This window comes from Podarcis melisellensis (assembly GCF_964234715.1).
Source record: "Podarcis melisellensis genome assembly, chromosome: 11".
In the NCBI taxonomy this organism is placed as follows: domain Eukaryota; kingdom Metazoa; phylum Chordata; class Lepidosauria; order Squamata; family Lacertidae; genus Podarcis; species Podarcis melisellensis.
Window position 1 is genome coordinate 47,744,848 of NC_138543.1, and position 21,908 is coordinate 47,766,755.

General features: G+C 45.5%; 1 protein-coding gene across 3 annotated transcripts in view; it reads left to right on the top strand.

Annotated features, from left to right (window-relative positions):
• Nucleotides 1-21,908, top strand: part of PDZD2 (PDZ domain containing 2) — a 202,300-nt gene that overhangs the window by 56,860 nt on the left and 123,532 nt on the right. The window contains exon 1 of one of the 3 annotated variants that reach the window (XM_081929524.1): nucleotides 3,126-3,526. The exons of the other annotated variants lie outside the window; for them this stretch is intronic. The gene's annotated coding sequence lies outside the window, so the exon portion shown is untranslated. Of the gene's footprint in view, nucleotides 1-3,125; nucleotides 3,527-21,908 lie in introns of those variants that run through there. 3 annotated transcript variants of the gene reach the window in all.

Genomic DNA, 21,908 nt, shown 5'->3' on the forward strand with positions numbered 1-21,908 from the left:
CTACCGTACACTGAGTTTTGAATGAGGGACCGTGGTTAATGGTAGATTGGCACAACGCTGAGCATTTGTGGTATTTAACTGTAAAAGCAAGCAGCGTGCATGACAAGCGGTAGGGAGAAGTTTGATTTGAAGGAGGATTCTCTAGCTGCCTCAGGGCTCCCTGGGAAACTTCTTTCTGAGGCCACTTCAAACAAAAACATCTTGGAGGTCCCGCACCACAGAGAGGTTAGGCTGGCCTCAACTAGAGCCAGGGCTTTTTCGGCTGTGGCTCCAATCTGGTGGAACGCTCTGTCACAAGAGACTAGGGCCCTGCGTGACTTGACATCTTTCTGCAGGACCTGCAAGACAGAGCTGTTCCACCAGGCCTTTGGCCAGGGCACAGCCTGACTCCCTCCTTTGGCAATCTTCACAGAACTCTAGCCCAATGGTTGCCATCAATTTGATTTGAAGTAATTTTATAATGAAATGATTTTAGAATGTTCGGCTGGGGAGGGCGGGATATAAATAAAATTTATTATTATTATTATTTACTCATTTCCACACTATGAAGAGCTGCTGTTTCGCTTCATGTTGTAAAATAAGTGCCTTTGCTTTTATTGGAAGGTTGTTGGATGGCTTGTCTTCCCAGATTTAGCAGACGGGCAGTCAAGTTGTGTATCCATAGCTGTGGCCAGAAGAAAAATGGCCACCGGGAGGAGCACAGAGAGAAGATACACTGCAGCAGCACAACCAGATGCCTTCATCTGCCCCAGCTGCAACAAAACATGTCTCTCCTGTATCAGTCTCTGGAGCCACAGCAGTCGCTGCAACCTTCCAACAGTTTGATTTCACCCCCAAATGCACACTCTTCCATTGTCTCCTGGGACAGATGGATGCTGGCACTTGACATAATGGCAGGAAAACTCTTTCTCTGTGAAGGGGTTTTAAGTTTCATGTACAATAGCATGGAACATAGGCTGATATACTTGGGGAAACCATCAGTTCACTGACAGAATCATCCTATTGTGCATAATAGGATGATAACAGTGAAAGCTTTCATAACAGTGAGAGCTGGATCATAAAGAAGACCGATTGTCAAAGAATTGATGCTTTTGAATTATGGTGCTGGAGGAGACTCTTGAGAGTCTCATGGACTGCAAGAAGATCAAACCTATCCATTCTGAAGGAAATCAGCCCTGAGTGCTCACTGGAAGGATAGATCCTGAAGCTGAGGCTCCAATACTTTGGCCACCTCATGAGAAGACTCCCTGGAAAAGTCCCTGCTGCTGGGAAAGATGGAGGGCACAAGGAGAAGGGGACGACAGATGGTTGGATAGTGTTCTCAAAGCTACCAGCATGAGTCTGACCAAACTGCGGGAGGCAGTGGAAGACAGAAGTGCCTGGCGTGCTCTGGTCCATGGGGTCACGAAGAGTCGGACATGACTAAACGGCTAAACAACAACAACAACATTGTTCATAATTTTAAGGCGGACTTGAGTTGGTGGCTGGGAGCGAGACATCAACAAGGGAGTAGAATAGCTACCATCACGTCAAGCCAAGCAGGGCTGAACAGGAATGTGGCTGGGGAAGGAAATGGGGTTCTTCCTTTGTCAGGGATGTTGTGAACCCCTCTCTTGAATTTCCAGGTAACTTAAAAAATGAGCCATGCCAGATATTTGAGGGAGGCTTGCCAACTAGCAAAGGGTGGGGAGGGAGGGCTAATGCTTGCATTCTTTGTTTAATAATGGAATTGGTATTAATAAATTTATATCCCACCCTTTGCCAAAAGGACAGAGCATGCTTTACACCATAAACCACGGCAAGAACCTTAAGACACAGAAAAATTATTGGCAGATTGGGGCAATGTGACTTTAACAAAACAGCATGTCAGGAACACCTGTGATAAGAATTGCCGGGGGTGTGTGTGTGTGTGTGTGTGTGTGCTTGAATGACCACAAGAGGTCAGAAACATGACTTTGTGTCTCAGTACTCAACAGCCACCCACCTGCGGAATTCATGTTCACCTAGAGAAAACGTGAGAGCTTTAATGCAGAAATTCTTTACAGTTGCTGGTGGTTTTAGACAAGCGTTCTTTGGCTGCAGTCCTCAAACCACTTCCTTTGGGGGTCATCCTCCTGTGAAAGCCAGTGGGGCTACTTTTGAGCAAATGGTGTGATGGTTTGCAGCCTTCGTTTGCTCTTCATGCAAGAGTGGGGAAACCCTTCCCCCCCCGTCCGAGTTTATCCATCGCAAACTTTTGATGTTCAGGTTGTTTTGCCCCCAGTGACCAGATGGCTGTCCCTCAAAAAAATGCGGGAGAATTTCCCTCTCCCTGTTTGATAGCACCACCACCAACTGCCCTTTTTTTGGGGGGGGGGCAACTTAGTGTTCCCATTAATTCAAGACAGGAAGCCCTCCGGAGAAGTGATATAAACAGCTTAGCTGCCTGGGTCATGCTTCCTAATCGCTTTGCAGCTGGACGCTTGAACGTGTGGGGAAAAGGGGCTGCGCTTCTCCCCGGGGAAGGACCTCACTGATTGAAGTTAGCCTGAACGGAGGGGGAGGAACCCTGTGCGAAAGAAGGTGGAAAGGAAATGCTTGAGCTGTACAGTCAGATCAGACTCTCTGAGCCAGCGGGGTTGAGGGAGGGACGTATTTTACTACAATTGAATTCCAGGGTCTCTCTCAACCCGTTTCCTGACTTCTCGCCCCGTAGGTTAATTCCAAGACTCTCCATGGCAGGGGGAAGGGAGCAGAGAGTTGATCATGCCTGAAATAAACCGGTTAGTGGCAGGGTAAGATTGGATTTTGTTTTTATTTTCGCAGCGGAGAAGATCTGTGGGCTTCGCTGTGCAGCTGAAACCCCTTCTCTCTTTCTGTTTCGCTTTGGATGCTGTCATCCCCGTTCGTCCCACCAACTAGCAACCTGAGAAAATAATGTTAGATCCACCTGCCTGGCTAACCTGAAGGCTCTCATTGTTTGGCTGCCCCTTGTGTTTCTGTGGGTTTTGAGTTTTGGCGGGGTTTTCTGTGCATATTTTTGGGGGAGGTCCGATTTGGGCAGCTTTGACAGCTGAGCACATTGCAACTGACAGAGCAGAATCAGGAATGCACGGAAGACTATTCATGCTCCCATAGCCAGAGGCAGCGAAGAGGAGGCCAGTAAGCTCTCCCAGCCTTCTGGAAACTCATGTAACGGAACTGCTCCAGAAGGGTTTGCTGCTGCTTTCTGTTTTTTTAGGGTAAACAAGCCCTGTCTTTTTTTTGGAGGGGGAGTGCTTCTTGGGCAGAGGCGGACACAGCAGTAGCAGCCGCAGCAGCAGCTGGATCGCCCTCTCTCCTCGGGTGTTCAAGTGGCCTCTCGTCTTGGGTGCCAGCAAGCGATTAAACTAATTAACAGACTCATGGGATTGCTAAACCACCCGCTCGTGGATTAACCCAGAGAGAGAGACGCCAGCTGCTCCCTACAGGAATTCCAGGGAAGACGAGGCTATCACAGAAGAGGAGGAGGAGGAAAACCCATGAAGGGGATTTAGAAGGAAAAGAGGTATGTGTAGCATACCGTAAGAATTGCAAATAAACAGGCGCATGTTTGGGTCCGCTCCAGGAAAGGGCTTGGTTGGATGTATCCAGAGGCTGAAAAGTTATGTAGCAAAAAAGCCAGTTCAAACGCCAGCTGTGCTTTCCTCTGTTTTCTTTTTAAAGGTGCTGATGAAACATAATTTTTGCTTTATGGCTTGAAGTATATCTTGTGAAAGCTCCCATTTGCAGCTGGTTATTTTTAAATCGGGCTCTTCAGAAGGTTGCTCGGGTTAACTTTCCTCGCCACATAATGCCGCAGGTATACTTACCTGCTGCTGATGCTGCTTATGCTTTGCGGTTTATCCTCCTGTTGCGACTTCTGTTTGCAATCAGAATTAATCTGTTTTGATTAAATCTGGGAGGTATATTAGAACTCCGACTGCATTCAGCAGCGGCAAGGTGAAAAGTCAGCAGAGACAGTGCAACAAGCCGATAACAGCCCCGGCTTAACAGCGTATGGGTGGGGGAGAGCGTGGGGAGGAAACCCAGCTAATCTAGGACTAACACCAATTTATCGGTGCTTTGATTTCCAGTGTGGTTTTGCTTTTGGAGCTTTCAGCTACAGTGCAAAACTGGACGGGGTTCTGGGCAAAACATTGTTTACGATTTCGCCTGAGATTAGGTTCTGGCCCGAGGCAAACAGGGTTCTGTCCAAAACCACTAAGCACTTCATCGGGAGGAAAATGTTTCAGAATCGAAATCAGCAAAATGTTAAGGCATCTAGTCCCAAAATAATTCTTTATAGCAAGAAGAAATAGGAAAGTTTTTTTTAATATAGGAAAAGGATACTTTGTGCTGAATTGTAAGCAGATTGCTATAATCAAATGTGTATTGCAAGTTGCACTCTGTGTGTGAGATGTCATATGTACACAAACACACACACACAATAGATGGGGTAAAAGTTCTTGTAGGGAGGTCTTTTTTAACCAGACTTTTGATTTGTGTGGAGTTTGCAGGTTATACATTTTAAGGGATCACCTTCTATTTACAGATAATAGGTGCAGTTAAAATAAACTTTTTTTTAATGCACATGCAAAATATCTGCTTAGTACTGCATTTTGGCAGGGTCTCAGGACTGTAAGAGGGGGCGGGTGGGCGGGAAAGATTGCAAATGATACTAATAACTAAAATATGGCTTTGAAATAAAAGGCAGCTGGGACTGTTAAATATTAGATTGCTCAACCGCGTCTTTCCCATGGCAGCAGCTTTTGGCAAATGACTTTCCACACTTAGAGCCTTTATTTTTGGAATGGTCTTGGCAAAGGCAAATGCCCAAATTATATCGGTGTGCGTGCCGTTCTTGTGAATGAATGAATAAGTAAACACATTGCAAGAAGACCAATTAGCATCTATCTCTGTTGTGCACCGGTCAATAGTATCTCATCAAATATGTATTAATAAAGGATTCCCTTTTTGAAAGGACAGTAAAAGACAGAGAATGATGGCCTTAGACCTAGTCGGTGGTATTATTCTACTCTCTCTGTTGGCACTTTCTATCCAACCCCCTGCCCCGTTCCTCTTTATCTCTCAAGTCCACACCCTTGTTGCACATGGCAGAACTCCATCTTTGACTCCCTGCTCAGGAAAGAGCAGGTCTGCATGTCTTTTTGGGTCTTTAGGGTCTCCTCACAAAATTCACATGAATACATAAAGTGCCTTAAAGATAAAAGGACCCCTGACCATTAAGTCCAGTTGTGCCCGACTCTGGGGTTGCGGCGCTCATCTCACTTTATTAGCTGAGGGAGCCGGCGTGCAGCTTCCGGGTCATGTGGCCAGCATGACTAAGCCGCTTCTGACGAACCAGAGCAGCGCACAGAAACGCCGTTTACCTTCCCGCTGGAGTGGTACCTATTTATCTACTTGCACTTTGACATGCTTTTGAACTGCTAGGTTGGCAGGAGCAGGGACCGAGCAACGGGAGCTCACCCCATCATGGGGATTCGAACCGCCGACCTTCTGATCGGTAAGCCCTAGGCTCTGTAGTTTAACCCACAGCGCCACCCGCCTTACGCAGTGTTAAATAACTTCCCCATTTATTCCCAGTAATATTTTATTGTTGATTTCCCACCTTCCTTCCACCATGGAAGCCAAGGTAGCAGACATTGGGTTCCCCAGGTGATTTCGCCCTGATTTCCTGCTTGGCTTCGGCCGGGTGGCTTGAATTCCATTCCTTTAGCAGCTCTTCATGGTGTGGCCAGCAGAGGTCTACCTGGGACGGCAGGGACTGAGCCTGGGACCTTGTGCATGAGAAACATGTGCTCTGCCACTGAGCTAGGCCCCTTCTTGTGTGCTTAATTAATGCCATCCATGTGTGGGGTTGCTGACCCCATATTCATCAGCATTCAGTTGCATTTGTAACATGTCTTCTCGGTTGAACATGATGTGGGGCAGGAATGGGGAACCCACCAGATGTTCTTAGGGCTGTGACTCCCATCAGCCTGGGATGATGCTGAAGTCCAGCAACATATGGAGAGTCACGAATTCCTCACCCACAATGTAGGGAATTGTAGAAGTGTTCTTAGCCTATTGTCAAAGAGCAAGTTGGCAATAAATCACACCATTCAAAGTTGGCGTTAACTCTTGATTAGCAAAAACAAGCAATAAATCTCAACATCATAGCTTGAAATAAGACTTAGTTGTGTGTCCCCCTCTCTCTCTCTGTGTTTTTCTTAAAGTGCTGATGTCTAGTATATTGAGCAGGTGCTGTGAGCCAGGGAATAATTTTCAGTAATCCTGTTTCTGCCATGGGCTCCCTGTATGGCTTTAATTGTGGTTTCAATTAGTTTTGAAATGCTCCATTATGCCCAGCAAGACAAACTGTGTTAAAATGCCACTGTGCTTTCCCACAGATTGGCTGTGTGCTTGCCATCTTATTTTGCAGGTTCGAAATATAAATTCGCCAAGTTTTTTGCACCTTGTGAATGTGCATAGCAAAAACTCCAAGATAAATTTTAACGTTTCTTGGTCTGGTCTGATTTCCAGGACTGGTTCACATGCAGCAGAGAGGGCCTCTTGCTCTTGGGGGTGGGGCAAATCTCAGCAGTGGAGAATCTTCTTTGCGTGAAGAAGGTTGCAGGTTCAATCGCTGGCATTTCTAGGTAGGGCTGGATGAGACCCCTGCCTGATACTCTGAAGAGCCACTGTCAGTCAGTTTAGAGACAATTCTGTGCTAGAAGGACTTGGCGTAAGGCATCTTCCTATGCTTCTATGCCAGCACTGAACACTGCTTTCCCCACTGAGCTATAGCCTTACCCATTCATCAATGTACACCAGTTCGTTTCATTGGTTACACAACGCTTAGATTACAGGCAGCTGACTTCAAGGGTTGTTTTACAAGTTCTCGGAATGGTGTGTTTGATCTGTGATATCTCACTCTCACATGCAGGCATTGTGATAGATCAGTATACAGTGGTACCTCGGGTTAAGTACTTAATTTGTTCCGGAGGTGTGTTCTTAACCTGAAACTGTTCTTAACCTGAAGCACCACTTTAGCTAATGGGGCCTCCTGCTGCCACCGCGCTGCTGGAGCCCGATTTCTGTTCTTATCTTGAAGCAAAGTTCTTAACCTGAAGCACTATTTCTGGGTTAGTTGAGTGTGTAACCTGAAGCGTATGTAACCTGAAGCGTATGTAACCTGAAGCGTATGTAACCTGAAGCGTATGTAACCCGAGGTACCACTGTATTGCGATGGTTAGCTGGTGCGATGGTTATCATGAAACTGAAAACCAGATATCACAATCCCCTACTGTTCGCCTCTACATAGTTCCATCCTTATTTTACACATCACAATATATTGGTATACCACAATGTTTAGCTGATGACATATTGCAATTTTGGAAACCAGATACCACCCAGCCCTAGTTGCAGGTCCTATTCCAGTCTGGCAGAAGCACTCAAGGAGGGTGCAAAGCAGAGTTGGTGACAGGTGTGGACTGGGAGGGTATGTGGCCTGGGGAGAGTCTCAAACCCAGACAGAGTGGCCTAGAGGGCCATAATTGAGCACACTAAGATTCTCCATTCCTGGCCTAAAGGACTTGGATGTCCTAGTATCCTTTGCTGGGAGAGACAACTTCTTAAGACAACCAGGCAGAGGGCCTTCTCGGTAGTGGCACCCGCCCTGTGGAATGCTCTCCTATCAAGGAGATGAGTAACTACATAACCTTGAGAAGACATCTGAAGGCAGACCTGTACAGGGAAGTTTTTTAAGGTTTAATGTTTTATTATGTTTTTATATACTGTATGTATGTTGGAAGCTGCACAGAGTGGCTGGGGCAACCCAGCCAGATGGGCAGGGTTGGGATACATAATAATAATAATAATAATAATAATAATAATAATAATAATAATAATATCTGGAAATATTAGGTGGGGAAGAAAAAAGTTCCCCATCCCCAAAATAGGCAGTACTGAGCTGGATAGACCAATAATTTGACTTGGTCTAAGGCCGCTTCCCATGTACCCATGACTCAGGCTTGCAGATAGCCACTCACCTATGGCAAGTAGTGACTTTTAAAGACAAGGTTGAATGGGAAGCGTTTGTAGATTGAAAGTTCTGCTTCTTTTCCTTCTGACCATTGATGTGCCCCAAAATCAGCTCAATGGACCCCAAGTAGCACAAATTAATGCAACAGAGATCTGATGACAAGAGCTGTTGGTTTTCTGCACCTTTTAACTCCCGTCTCGCAGTGACAAACCGAAGAACGCAATGCAGGCAGTGAACCCCGCCTTGCACGTCTCTTGGTGGCAAATTGAGTTAAATTGGCTGGTCCGGGCACATTGTTGCTCTCCTTCCTCCCTTGGAGCTGTGTTGAGCTTGGCAGTAAGTGGAGTGGAAGTTAAGCACTAATCATCCATCTTTAACGATGGGCAATTTGTGCTAGATGAAATTTGTGCTTTGCTTAGGCCTCTGTCTGGCTGATAAGGGAGGGGAGCAAATTAAAGACCCTCTATCACCCAGTGCCAGGGTGACAGTTATTGCGCAGAAATGTGGAAGGAGTGCTGCCTTCTCAGTATATGAATGAAACTGAGAATCTCGGGAATTACTGTCTGGCCAACTCCCAATGAGTTGCTTTTCTTACGCATGCCATGGATCCGGCAGGAGAAAGCCGCACACTCTCCCAAGATCCTTCTGTGCTCTTTTAGACATTCTTCTGTGCTCTTTTAGTACAAATATTTATTTAGAAAGTTACAACTTCCTGGTTTCAGTGCCATCGGCCAGTGACCCTGAGATAAGTGTGATTAAGTGAGCTGAAACAGTTTTCGCCATTGGTTCAGAGGTGGGCTAAATTCCTTTGGAATCTTGCCCTTTAAACTGCGGCATCGTTAGAGCTGCTTCAGAGTTCCTCCTGATACGGTCACCAGGAACCAAACATCTCAGAAATGATACCGTGGAAAAGGACACTCAAATTGATAAAAGTCAAATTGATTGTCAGAGCAGAGGGTCGGAGCCCTTTCCATATCAGGAAAGGGATTTTTAGATTATAAAAAAGATGTCTGGATAAATAAGACAGCAAGAGTCATTCACTGCTGAGTTGATATATCAAGGCTACACAAAAGGAAGTTTGGAGTTCCTAATATTATTTGGTATTATTATATACAGGTGAAACTCGGAAAATTAGAATATCGTGGAAAAGTTCATTTATTTCAGTAATTCAACTTAAAAGGTGAAACTGATATATGAGATAGACTCATGACATGCAAAGCAAGATATGTCAAGCCTTTATTTGTTATAATTGTGATGATCATGGCGTACAGCTGATGAAAACCCCGAATTAACAATCTCAGAAAATTAGAATATTAAATGAAATCAGCAAAACAAGGATTGCAAATAGAGCAATATTGGACCTCTGAGAAGTCGAAGCATGCATATGCACTCAATACTTGGTTTGGGCCCCTTTTGCGTCAATTACTGCCTCAGTGCGGCGTGGCATGGATGCTATCAGTCTGTGGCACTGCTGAGGTGTTATGGAAGACCAGGATGCTTCAATAGCAGCCTTCAGCTCTTCTGCATTCCTCGGTCTCATGTCTCTCATCTTTCTCTTGGCAATGCGCTATAGATTCTCTATGGGGTTCAGGTCAGGCGGGTTTGCTGGCCAATCAAGCACAGTAATCCCATGGGCATTGAACCAGGTCTTGGTACTTTTGGCAGTGTGGGCAGGTGCCAAAGTCCTGCTGGAAAATGAAGTCAGCATCCCCATAAAGCTTGTCTGCGGAAGGAAGCATGTAGTGCTCCAAAATCTCTTGCGTTGACCCTGGACTTAATGAAGCACAGTGGACCAACACCAGCTGATGACATGGCTCCCCAAATCAACACAGACTGTGGAAACTTCACACTGGACTTCAAGCATCTGGCATTGTGTGCCTCCCCATCCTTCCTCCAGACTCCTTGGTTTCCAAATGAGATGCAAAATATGCTCTCATCAGAAAAGAGATTTGGGGAGCCATGTCATCAGCTGGTGTTGGTCCACTGTGCCAGAGTGGTGCATGATGTAGTTATCTCCCGCTTGGATTACTGCAATGTGCTCTACGTGGGGCTACCTTTGAAGGTGACCCAGAAACTGCAATGAATCCAGAATGCGGCAGCTAGAATGGGGACTGGGAGTGGCCACCAGGACCATATAACACCGGTCCTGAGAGATCTGCATTGGCTCCCAGTATGTTTCCAGGCACAATTCAAAGTGTTGGTGCTGACCTTTAAAGCCCTAAATGGCCTCGGTCCAGTATACCTGAAGGAGCGTCTCCACCTCCATCGTTCAGCCTGGACACTGAGATCCAGCGCCGAGGGCCTTCTGGCGGTTCCCTCATTGCGAGAAGTGAGGTTACAGGGAACCAGACAGAGGGCCTTCCTGGTAGTGGCATCCGCGCTGTGGAACGCCCTCCCATCAGATGTCAAGGAAATAAGCAGCTATCCTATTTTTAAAAGACATCTGAAGGCAGCCCTGTTTAAAGTTTTTAATATTTAATGCTGTATTGTTTTTTACACTCGATTGGGAGCTGCCCAGAGTGGCTGGGCAAATAATAATAATAATAATAATAATAATAATAATAATAATAATAATAATTTGTAGGAAGTAAATAAGTCCTGTTTGTGTGGGTCTGTAGTAAGTACTCGCAGCCGCATATGAAGATCCTGCTTTTTCAATTGGATGTATTTTGGCTGGGAAACATTCCTGAGCTAACTCCCAGTGGTCTGAAGCCAGCAACTTCAAAGTGCCTTGGAAAATGTCCTATGAAAATCAGTAAAAGGAAAAGGGAGTGGGGGGAATTTGTTAAAGGTAATAAAAAGACCGCCCTGCCTCTTTTTCTAAACTCAATTTCCTACAAATAAGATAGAGAAGCCCCCAGGAGCACCTTAAAACCCAGCCGATTCAATCCTTCAGAATGGTTAGTTATTCCAAAAAGCTGTTGGGGTAGGAAGCTGTGAAACTCTTTACCCTGCTCTGAAGTCAGAAGTGGGGGGCAGCCAATGTGTTATCTGAAGCTATTCTCGGTGGGGTGACTTCAAAAGAAGCCCCCATATGCAATCTTACTGGGTGTTGCGGTTGTTTTCCAGAAGCAGCTGTTAGATGCTCCAAATGTTGCTTCACAGCTGCAAATTCAATTTTCTCTAGTAAGATCATGCAAGCTTTAAAGAAGTCCAGCTGCTTTTAAAGGACAGCTATGGACTGCAGTTGAGTAAGATCTGGGCAAGGAGAAATTCAGTGGCAATTTTACACTGCCTCCTTCCAGAATAGATACAGCAGATCACTAGATTCCAGCACTTAAGACTTCTGCAGACACCCCGTTTGTTGAGCATCTATCCTGATTCACTTGCCCCAAAACCAGACTATATCCAGTCTTTATTTTGCGTTTATTCTGAAATGTTTGTGGGGAGGTTAAACAACAATGAGCAGTTGCCCTGATTTGCTTGCTTATCCATCTTCTTATTTTACCCCAAACTTTCCAACGCATTTCCCTGTCACTTTCCTAACTGCAAAAAGTCAGTTTATTAATGGATTGTTGCAATGGAACAGCAGAGCACTTTAATTGCAATTAGGTATGCCCTGGCTCCCTCCTTGAGGCGGAGGATTATGTGACCAGGTGTATAATCCCCTTGCCTTTGCTTTTGGAAAAGTAGACATCAAAGGAGCTGGTTTCTGGCTCAGGCTTCTTCATCACCTGCTCGCTTTCTGTATGTGCAGAGTTTTTTCTTTTTCTTTTTTGCCATCCCAGCATGCAGTTCTATCTTTCCCCATGCAGGGCAATCTACAACAATTTTATAACGTGCCGTGTGCTTTTTTGCTTATTGAAAAATGATAAACATTTATAGCAAGAAGTGGTGGCTATGTGTACGCCATATGTCTAAAGTCCCTCTACCCAAGAATTCTGGGAAGTGCAGTTTACCCCTCACATTAAAAATTGGGAGCAGCAGGGGGCATCAACAGGCTCCTAAAAGGGTGTAATTTATTTAGAAGGGCAAGTAATTAGGCAGCATATAAATGCTTTAAATAAAATATATACATAAAATAAAGGGGGTGTTGTGGTGCTCATGTTACGGAAACAGGAGTAGGCAGTACTGAGTTGGGTGAGATGATCTACCTACCCAGGTTCCAGCTGAATATGTGTGCGTTATGATGGTTTCATTATGCTACCTTCAACACCCGTAGAGAACTCTATAGTCTGTCTTGAGCCTTAAGGTAAAGGTAAAGGGACCCCTGATCATTAGGTCCAGTCATGGCCGACTCTGGGGTTGCGGCGCTCATCTCGCTTTATTGGCCAAGGGAGCCGGCGTACAGCTTCCGGGTCATGTGGCCAGCATGACTAAGCCGCTTCTGGTGAACCAGAGCAGTGCACGGAAACACCGTTTACCTTCCCGCCGGAGCGGTACCTATTTATCTACTTGCACTTTGACATGCTTTCGAACTGCTAGGTTGGCAGGAGCAGGGACCGAGCAACGGGAGCTCACCCCATCGCAGGAATTCAAACCACCGACCTTCTGATTGGCAAGTCCTAGGCTCTGTGGTTTAACCCACAGCGCCATATTTTAAAGCTTGAGAGAGACCATAGTTTGTACGTGCATCAAAAGAGGTACGAGAGAGTCACTGTTGCTCCTGATTTAGACCCTCGTTTCTTTGATGTCCCATTTTTGCTGTCGGTTAAAGAGGTTTGGCAATGGTTATATTTTTTTGGAAGAGTCTTGAATTTGCGCCATCATGCAACGAGGATGCTTCTCTTGTGCCTGTGCCGCCGTAACAACTGTCATCTGTCTCCAGCCTAAGTGGCTGTGATAAATGGCTGCTACAGTCACAATATTTGTGAATGGGTGATGGCTGCATTCAGGAATCGCACAAAGAGAAGACTTTTTGTTTTGCTACAGGGAGCGTCTGCCAAATTCCTCGTTTTCAGAGAGATCGACATCTGATGTGCAGAGACTCGGTATTATGTTTGGCTGGAGGAGGTTTTACAGCTCTGTAATGAGATACCGATGTATATAAGAGTAACAGATCTCTGAGAGCAGAAGTGTGCAGCCAAGTCACGTTCTATGGAGATTTTTGTGCAGCGAATAAGTAGAAGCTCAGGGAGCCAAGAGAGTAAGGGGCAAGATTCAGCAGGCAGGAGGAAGAAATGGGGCCTTTTGTGTGGATGCGCATAGTTTTGATCTGTTGCATGTCTATGGGTGCATGTGCTCACACAATCGTATGACAAGATTTCCAGGCAAAAAGTTCCATGGGGATTTGCCAGCAGACCCTGGCCCGATTTACGCATTTATTTTCCTTCAATGCAAGCAGTCCCAAGCAGTGACTGGGCACATACAGGGATACAGTGGTACCTTGGTTCTCAAACGGCTTAGTTGTCGAACAACTTGGCTCCGAACGCCGCAAACCCAGATGTAAGTGTTTCAGTTTGTGAACATTCGACGCGGCTTCCACTTGAGTGCAGGAAGCCTTGGTTTTCGAACGTCGAACAGACTCCCAGAACGGATTAAGTTCGAGAACCAAGGTACCACTGTATAGAGTTAACTAAGTGAAAGATTTATGCAACTGTGCAATTGCAGGAACTGTACAGGGCAGGGGTGCAAAACCTCTCACCCATGGGCCACATTGGACCCAGCACAAACCACACCCACCTGCCCCATGTGTGACATCATTTGTGACAACAGGCAAGGGACAGGTAGAGATATGGTTGTCTTTGCAAGCTCTGCACGAGTGCTTTCAAATCTTGATCTTCACCTGACACTGTTGTGATGTTGAGTGATTGGCATCCGGATACTTCCGCACAGCTGTCAAACCTGAACTGCAGGGGGCGAGGGAAATAAGAATCTGACCCTCTGTCGAGATCAGGCTCCCTACCCCGATGCAGATACCTAATCACAGGAATTTTCTCATGTGGTGGGGGGTGGGATTGGTAAAATACAAATAGGAGAATGGACGTCTGAAACGATCAGTTTTTTCATCACATGAGGTAAAGGACCCCTGGGTGGTTAAGTCCATTCAAAGGCAACTATGGGGTGTGGCGCTCATCTCGCTTTCAGGCCGAGGGAGCCAGCGTTTGTCCACAGACAGCTTTTTGGGTCATGTGGCCAGCAGAACTAAACAGCTTTTGGCGCAACAGAACACTGTGATGGAAACCAGAGCGCATGGAAATGCTGTTTACCTTCCTACCACAGCAGTACCTATTTATCTATTTGCACTGGTGTGCTTTCGAACTGCTAGGTTGGCAGGAGCTAGGACAGAGCAACAGGAGCTCACAGTGTCACAGGGATTTGAACTGCCGACCTTCTGATCAGCAAGCCCAAGAGGCTCAGTGGTTTAGACCGAAGCGCCACCTGTGTTCCCTCAGATGAAAGAGATAGGGATACCCAGAGTGGCATGTGTCCCATGTCAGTTTGCCACAGAAATATGAAAACTTGGTTGCGGGGAGTTTGACTAGATGACCTGTTGGGTCCCTTCTAATTCTACGATTCTGTGATTCTAATTGGACTTTAACATAGAGATGTTATTTCAAATTTCTAACTGTTACGACTTTGGGAAGGAGCTACAAAGCTTGTGGGCAATGTCAGGTGCAACCTCAGACCCAAGAGGGACTGAGCAAGGTGTTGTCACCAGGCAGTGGAGTTTAACCACTCTACATATTTATTACAGGTTCTTTCTCTTGCCTCTCGTTTCTTCCCAGTGCACATTTCCCTCTTTCTATTCAATTAAAAAATATATGCATGTTTCAGAAACTTGAGTCTTGGAAGCAACTGATGATTAGCCCAAGTAATCCAATGGGCGTATATTTACAAATCTGCTCCCCACCTTAGTGTAGAATTTAATTTAATATTTATTTTTGTGCAAAACTGGGAGATAAATAGGTAGATCAAACCACAGTTGGTTGGTTTTCAGGGTAGTTTGAGCAAAAGAGAGGTCTCGGCCCCAGGGAGACTTACAATCTGAACTTTGATAGTAAGGGAGGAAATATTGGTTAATGTCTGAAGTCTCTAAAATAGCTGTATGTGTGAAACATTGTGATGTCAGGTTCTGTTTTCTAAAGCCCATTGACATGCAGAATATGCTTAGTTTATCCCAACTGAATGCATTAACCATAGTACTGCAATATTCATAAGTATACGCTTTCCTGCGGAAAATTGGAGGGAGGCAGTTTTTCCTCATTTAACAGAGCCTGCAACATAGTGGCTTCATTAAAAGGCTTGCTGCTGTGTTAACACTTGCATTGCTGGTCTGCATGAGAAAGGTAAATGGATTACTGAACAAAGTTTCTCCCCCTCCCCAATGATGTCATCTAAACTTTGCTTGCAGACCTGCTTCTTCTGCTTCCTTGTGGCTTATTTCTCCTTAATAACCTGCCCAAATTCAAACTCGCTCCTGTCATAGCCCCACACTGGCAAATCTAGATGACTTTTCAGTGCAATTATGATGCAGTGCATCGCAGGGCTTGGGCTCTTAACCCCTTGCCCTGTTTTCATTGGAACTTGGGGAACAACACACAAAAGCTGGACAGTTTTAATCCTGAAACATCAATAGTCCTGTGTTTGGGACCTTTCATGCTGTCAGGAGACCCTCAAGACAGGCTGGGTTGTGAGTATCCCATTGGATGTCAAAGAGTTAAACAACTACATTATACAATTTTTCATAGACATCTGAAGGCTGCCCTGTTTTGGGAAGCTTTTAATGGTTTTTGTTGTTACTGTTTTCCCTGTATTTTTGTTGGAAGCTGCCCAGAGTGGCTGGGGCAACCTAGTCAGATGGGTGAGGTACAAAAACCAAATAATTATTATATTATGCTTTTGTTTCCTCAGATGCACGATTCACAAATTCAGTCTGCTGTAATCAAGCATAGGAAAGCAGGGAGGACACGTACAGTGGTACCTCGGGTTACATATGCTTCAGGTTACATACGCTTCAGGTTACAGACTCTGCTAGCCCAGAAATAGTGCTTCGGGTTAAGAACTTTGCTTCAGGATGAGAACAGAAATCGTGCTCTGGCAGCACAGCGGCCGCGGGAAGCCCCATTAGCCAAAGTGGTGCTTCAGGTTAAGAACAGTTTCAGGTTAAGAATGGACCTCTGGAACGAATTAAGTACTTAACCCGAGGTACCACTGTACATGCACGAGACCTTTAACTAATTAAACAATCTTTGGCCTTTTAAACTGCGACTTAACCTGGTGCAGCAATAAACCCGCTAGCACATTTGCAAAACTAAGCAGGGTCCGGTATGGATTCAAATTCTTTCGGGGGCTGTGTGTTGAGATTCCTGCATTGCAGGAGATTGGACTAGGTGACCCTTGGGATCCATTCAGATCTACAGTCCTATGGTTCTGTCTGGGGAGGGGGAGATAGTGTTTGATTGGTTATCCTGTTACGCATTTTTGTGCTATTATATTGAAAACCACCCTTTGATCTTTGGATGAAAAGCGGTATAGAAATTTGATAAACAACTATGGTAATCATAATTGCAGAGATTAGAAATGTAGTGGTAGTGAGGCTTTCTGGCTACGGTGCTGTGAATAAGGAAATTGGTGTCCCTGGCAATGTGGTGCCCGTCATATTTGCCGTCATAATCAAGTGCCAAACGTTCTTCTATTGGAGTGTCATCCAAATTGGCAGTCTGGTGGCAGAAGTTGCCGCAGGGTGTCAGCCGCAAATAACACAATAGCATTAAACCTCACTATCAGCTGCTCAGGTGTGACAGCTGCTTTTTCGGCGCGGCATAGTCTGGGATTTGGCCAAAGCAAGTGCTTGCCATGTTGAATGAGTACCCTGCGATGCTCTAGAAATCTGTAATGAGAGTATCAACATTCTGCCACAGTTTATGAAAATGTATATGCGAATCAATGGTTCTGAATCATTCCCCAGCATGCTGGAGGGAACATTTTTTTTTAATCCCCTCCTTTTTTTAATTGGTTGAGATGAAAGGCTGTGCTAATTGATGTTGCTATATTGAGGCTGCAATAATGGACTTGTGTAATGCTGCAATCTTTTTTACTTCGCGTTAGATATGAGAGAGCTTTTTAAAAACATCGTTCTCCCAACACCCATCTTGAGATAGAAGCTCCCTTGAAGATGGCAAAGCTGGAATCTGACCAGTGTCAGATCCCTAACGTTGCCCATTTCGGTTGTGGAATACAATTCACCTGGCTGTGAAAATTTCAGCTATATACTTACAGAATTTACCCTTTAAACATTGTCAAATTAAGGATGGGCAAACCTGTCAATGTTGGTTGCTCTCAGGTTCTCATTTTTCCAGCCGTGAGTGCAGTCTGTCCCATTTCCAACCTTAAGTTTCATTTTTTTTATTAAAAAAGAGCATAAAAACAAAATATTGCGTGAATGTTGATGTGCATTTTGCATAATTAACACATTTCTGAACGCTTCTTTTGCCCAAGAGCAATAGGCCCACTTTACAGAGTGTTTCAGAAGAGTGCAGTCTTTAGCAGGAAGGAAGTGTGCTTGTTATGATTGCCACCTCCCCATCTGTTAGCCCAGGCACCCCCAATCTTTGGCCCTCCAGATGTTTTGGACTACAATTCCCATCATCCCTGACCACTGGTCCTGTTAGCTAGGGGTCATGGGAGTTGTAGGCCAGAACACCTGGAGGGCCGCAGGTTAAGGATGCCTGTGTTAGCCTGTTGCAGCAAAAGCAACTAAAGAGTCTTATGGCACTTAAAAGACTAACAGATTTATTCTGGCTTTTATAGACTGGAGTCCACTTCATCAAATGTATGGAGTCTTTAGAGGCAAGTTAGTAGCTAGAAAATTGCCAGGCAAGAGAACTCTGAGGTATTAAACTGCCGGTTGCGGATAACGCTGAGAGGTTCACGTACAAATGGGAATCTGTGGGAAAATTCAGACTGGCCACAACCATTGGCTCAGTGAAATATATTCTCTTGTTTTTTGTGCCCAAACAGAGCTGGGTCTGCCAGGCGTAGATCTAATTAGTGCCAGTTGGGTTGTGGGAATTCCTGGTGGGTGAGGCTATGAATTAGGTTCTCATTGCCCTTTATTCCCTGAATGCTGGGCTCCGTCGGTTTGGTGGTCATCCCAAAACAATTGCTCACTGTTTCCTCCAAAACAAGCCACAAAGTTCACCATAGGAATCTTGGCACGATGCAGATGAGCTTAATTCTTTTCGTAGGTGGGGCGAAAATTTCATTCTAGTCGAAAGTCAATGATGGGTCTTGTTGTGAGCCACCCGAGAAAGTAGCAATGAGTGTGGAATTCGCAATTGCTAGGTAGGAACACTTGCCTTTGCTTTTAGCCTTAGGAGAGCTCCTGCGCTTCTCAATTTCATGCTGCTGCGATGTATTTGCATCTGATGCGCGCACACTCGCTTTCCATTACAAAAAGGGGCGCATGCTTAATTAGCGCTCTCTGAATGTGTAAATACACCTTGGCCTCCGAATCCTGGAAATGCTGTAAGCAACAGACTGAAAATTTTTAAATGGTTATCTCTGAACAGAGGATGTTAAAAGAAGAAGAAGAAGGAAATACTTCAAAGACACTTCCTAAGTCTGTAAAAGCTGCAATTTCACAAGTAAACATTTGCCTTGAGGTTTGGGGAGCTTGATAGGCAGCTTCATAATAGTGGATATCAGGCTGAAGCCTGATTTGAATGGAACAGTTTGTGGAGTATAGTATTGGCAGGCAGGTGAGAGGGTTCATCAAGAGGTTCAACTCTGTCTCCTAGGGCTTGACTTGGGATAAAGGTATTTTTCTTAATGACACTAAATGTGTTCAATAGCTTACCAGTACAGTGGTACCTCGGGTTAAGTACCGTATTTTTCGCTCCATAGGGCGCACCGGACCATAGGGTGCACCTAGTTTTTAGGGGGGGAAATAAAGGGAAAAAAATTATCCCCCCCCAAGCACCAAAGAGCAAAGAAGCCAAGACAGATCCATCCCGCTGGCTGTCTTGGCTTCCTCTTTAGCCACGCACAACCTCTCCAGCCGGGAGAGGCTGCGCACAGCTTTGGCAGAAGCCAAGACAGCAAACGGGATGGATCCTGCTCGCTGTCTTGGCTTCGTTTTTAGCCACGGGGCTGGGGCGGGGGAAGCCCAAGCTTCCCCCGACCCCAGCCCCCAGAACGGGTCCGGGAGCGGTGACAAGGTTGCGCGCAACCTCGCCTTCGCTTCCAGAGCTTGCTGTTATCCGCTCCCCAGGCTTCGGGCTGCAGGCTGCTATCCGCAAGCCTTCGGAGCCCGGCGGGAACTCCCGCCGGGCTCTGAAGGCTTGTGGATAGCTTCCTGAAACCTGGAGAGTGAGAGGGGTCGGTGCGCACCAACCCCTCTTGCTCTCCAGGCATCAGCAAAAGCCTGCATTCGCTCCATAGGATGCACACACATTTCCCCTTCATTTTTGGAGGGGAAAAAGTGCATCCTATAGAGCGAAAAATACGGTATTTAATTTGTTCCAGAGGTCCGTTCTTAACCTGAAACTGTTCTTAACCTGAGGTACCACTTTAGCTAATGGGGCCTCCCGCTGCTGCTGCGCCGCCGTCGTGCAATTTCTGTTCTCATCCTGAAGCAAAGTTCTTAACCCGAGGTACTATTTCTGAGTTAGCGGAGTCTGTAATCTGAAGCATATGTAACCTGAAGCATATGTAACCTGAGGTACCACTGTACCAGGATGTTTTAAACTGCTATAAGCATTGTTAGCCACTTTGACCATTAAAAAGAAAAGTGGAAAAGTGGAATAAAAATACCTGGAACTATTTGAAATGCATCGGAGACATGCTTTCTTTTGAGCCCCATCTTCCTTGTTTTTCTTTTTTTTTTTTAAATAATTTTTATTAAGGTTTTCCAAATTAAAACAAATAAAATCCAATTCATAAACTTTTTCCAATATCCAGGACTTCCCCTCCCCACCCCCTCTTGTGTTCCAAATCTTCCAAAAAAGCAATAATATTCAACAAATTCTTATTCCCAAAATACACTCAACATCAATAACTCAATTTATCCAAATTTCCATCCCCTAAGGTCGACCTATTCCCTTCCACGAGTTCCCCCCTTTCAAATATAGTACAGATGAAAATAGAATAAAAACAAACAATAATTTTACAACCTTTGGATTCCAAATTTCCCTCCCCTCTTTCCCTGTTGCGTTCCTCCTATCCCTCCACTTCTAATGTCTTCCTGATGAACCCACATTTCACTAAACCCACATCCCTCTGGTTCTTTACCGGTCTTTTTTTTTTTTAAATTACAGATGTCCAATCATAGAAGGAGTCTATCAAAGGGGGCCCATTTATTCTATCCAGATTTTTATATCCAGGAGTATAAACTCCAATTTTATATCCATAAGCTTATTTGAAACAATTTATCTCCAATTTATTTATAACAAATGTAACCGGCAAAGTCCTCATAACAAAGTCTCAATTTCATTCTTCCGTTTTGACAGCTCTTTGACAGCTGTCAAAACCTCCGTTATTCTTCTCCAGGCATTTTCACGAATCGCTCCAGGGATTCCGGGGGGGTTGCTTTTTAATACGAATTCCACTTTTCTCCTCCAGCTCAATCTTATAAATTTCCCTCGCGAAGTTGCTAGTTCGGCAAGATAAGGTTCCTCTCGATCTTAGTTATCCAGTCCTTTGTTTTGGCTCTTCTACAATTTGGGGGGGGGCTGACTTCCTTTTTTCCACCTCCCCCGTTCGCTCCAAATTCTAAAAATTTATCCCTCTTTTTAGTCCATATTCCAATTACTCACGGGTTCTTCTTTTGGGTCCAAATTTTCAATAGAAGAAGTCAGCGCTCTCCGCCGGATGGCATGCGGCTGCGCTCGGCAGGGATAGCAGAGGACTCAAAGCACCACGCTCCTCCCCGGCACCCGATCCGTAGCCTTTAAAAAGGCTCCTTCACGAATCGAGAGGGCGCTGACGGTGCCAGCCGAGTCTCCATGTCCACGGCCTCCGTGGCCGTGGTTTTTAAGGGTCCCCGCATCGCCGGTGCGGTAGGACCCAGCCCCTGCCGAGCAGGCTCCCTCCGGAGCTCGGAGGGAGCCCGCCATTCGGCGATGGCGCCGACCCGGAAGCGCCGACCCATCTTCCTTGTTTTTCAAATGGAAACGATCTTGCTTTCATATTGCAAAGCCTAGGGTGACAATCACCCATGGAAGACGTGCTATTAGGTCAAGGCTGTGTCATTGCCAGAGCTTTGCAGTCAAGTGTATTTATAACTGGGCTTTCGTTCACATCTTGCTTTGGCAATTGTAGACAAGGCTGACTTAAAGGTAGCGCCAGCACACTTTGGGGCAGATGAGAAACAGATTGCTTGTGTGGGGGAGAGAAAAAATAATGATCTCTGGTCTGATTGCTGTAGGAATGCTTTTAATACTTGGCCGGGAAATAATAATAATCCCTCTTAACAGGTATGTTAAATACATAGGACACAATCCGGCCAAAATTGAATGCAAAAACTTAAGAACTGTCTTGCTAGATCAGACAGGGCTCATCAAACCCAGCACGCTATTCCTCAGGGCAGCCAACTTTCCAATGCTGACACGCAGCCACTGAGGAAAGTAGCTTTCCTTCGTCGTCTTATCCTCAGCAATGGTATTCTGAGGTAAACTACTTCTGGCCAGGGAGGTTCCACTTTACCTATCATGGCTGATAGCCATCAAGGACTCAGTCCTCAATTTACACACTTACCTTTGAGAAAGGACCCTTGAACATGCTGGTTTCCAGAGAGGAGCTTCCACCCTCTTTACTCCTCCCAGAGCTTTTCAGGTCAGAGCAGGTCTGCAACCGAGCCACCGTCTGGCTTAGAGTGCTGTCCAAACCGGGAGTCATGATTAAGGTCTTTCTTCTTTCTCACACCCTATAACCGTCATACAAACTTGGGTACCGATTGTGGCTACTGGACCATTCTTGGACT